Below are 2200 nucleotides of genomic sequence, written 5' to 3'. Positions count from 1 at the left end.
ATCCCAGGTTCATTCTTGATGTTGTGCATTCTAAGTGTTTGGACAATGTAATGATATATATCCAGTTTCACAGAATCCTAAAGAATAGTTTCACTGCCCTAAAAATCTTCTCTGCTCCATCTATTCATCCCTGCCTTCTCCCTACCCCCTGGAAACCACTGATCTTTTTATAGTTTCCATAGTTTTGCCTTTTCCAGAATGTCATATAGTTGGAATCATACAGTGTGTAGCCTTTTCAGATTGGCTTCTTTCACTTAGTGATATGCAATTAAGGTTCCCCCATGTCTTTTCATGGCTTGATAGCTCATTTCTTTCTTTCTTTTTTTTTTTAAGATTTTATTTATTTATTTATTTGACAGAGAGAGAGAGACAGCGAGAGCGGGAACACAAGCAGGGGGAGTGGGAGAAGGGAAAGCAGGCTTCCTGCGGAGCAGGGAGCCCGATGTGGGACTCTATCCCAGGACCCTGGGATCATGACCTGAACCGAAGGCAGATGCTTAATGACTGAGCCACCCAGGCGCCCCAATAGCTCATTTCTTTTTAGTGATAAATACAATTCCATTGTCTGGATGTCCTACCATTTATTTATCCATTCACTTACTAAAGGACCTCTAGGTTGCTTCCAAGTTTTGGCAATTATGAATAAAGCGGCTCTAAACAATCGTGTGCAGGTTTTTGTGTGGGCATAAATTTTCAACTCATTTAGGTAAATGTTCCATTTTGTAAGAAACAGCCCCGTTGAGGCTGTACCATTTTGTATTGCCACCAACATCTAGAGTTGCTCGTGTTCTGGATTTTGGAGTGTACTGGTGTCTTATTGTTGCTTTATTTGCATTTTCCTGATGACATATGATGTGGAACATCTTTTCATATGCTATTTGCCATCTGTATACTCTCTTTGGTGAGGTGTCTGTTTAGTACTTTTGCCAGTTTTTTAATTGGGTTGTTTGTTTTCTTATTGTTGAGTTTTAAGAGTTCTTTGTGTATTTTGGATACCAGACCTTTATCACATGTGTCTTTTGCAAATATTTTCTCCCAGTCTGTGGCTTTCCTTCTCATTCCCTTCACAATGTCTTTTCCAGAGCAGAAGTTTAAAATTTTAATGAAGTCCCGTTCATCAAGTATTTCTTTCATGGATTGTGCTTTTGGTGTTGTATCTAAAAAGTCATTGTCACACTCAAGGTCATCTAGATTTTCTCCTCTATTGTCTAGGAGTTTCGTAGTTTTGCATTTTACATTTAGGTCTGTTATCTATTTTGAGTTAATTTTTGTAAAGAATGTAATGTCTGTGTCTAGATTCTTTTTCTTTTAAACTTTTTTTAAAAGATTTTATTTATTTGACAGAGAGAGAGAAACAGTGAGAGAGGGAACACAAGCAGGGGGAATGGGAGAGGGAGAAGCAGGCTTCCCGCGGAGCAGGGAGCCCGATGCGGGGCTCAATCCCAGGACCCCGGTACCATGACCTGAACCGAAGACAGATGCTTAACGACTGAGCCACCCAGGAGCACCCCCCCTTTTTTTTTGCATGTGAATGTCCACATCTTACTTTTGGTGTGACTGTTATATCATTTAAAACATACAAATGTAGAGGTGCATGTAAGTTCTTTATTGTTTCATCTTGCAATGTTTACTTTTACTGCTTATCAATGCCAACTAATACCCGCACTTGTCTCAAACTACTGTAAAAATCTGCGGAGGTTTAGCATTTCTCTGCCTTTCTACCCCACTCCCACCTACCACTTTTGACATATTAGATTAAATTTCAGCCCTGGGCCAATCTGTCAGAGAAACAGGAAATGTCTCTTACTAGGACATACTTGCCAGTGGCTGAGGTTTGAAACCAGGTGTGTATTAGTTCTTCAGAAGCAGTTTCTCCCCCTCGAAGAGGCAGACTCACTGGATCTGCCCAGCACAAACCTTTGCTTTGTATGGATCAGTCTCTGTGGTCTGAAAGAAATCTTTTAATAAATCTGCTTAATAATTTGCAGAACTCTTGAGAAACTCAGAGAAATAAAGAAGATAACAATTTTCTACTTTGGAAGGAAAATCCACTCTAAATATGGCACACTTTCATCCACATTGAAATTGTATGTGGACGATTGTAATGGTTATCAACACCCTAAACAGGCTCTATGTGCCTGGAGACAGAGTGATAAGAGGTGGGGGAAAGATGTGTTTCTCAGGGAGCCACATAGCACGC

The sequence above is a fragment of the Zalophus californianus genome, chromosome 6 (assembly GCF_009762305.2).
Source record: "Zalophus californianus isolate mZalCal1 chromosome 6, mZalCal1.pri.v2, whole genome shotgun sequence".
Lineage (NCBI taxonomy): Eukaryota > Metazoa > Chordata > Mammalia > Carnivora > Otariidae > Zalophus > Zalophus californianus.
Note: the sequence above shows the minus strand (reverse complement) of the source record.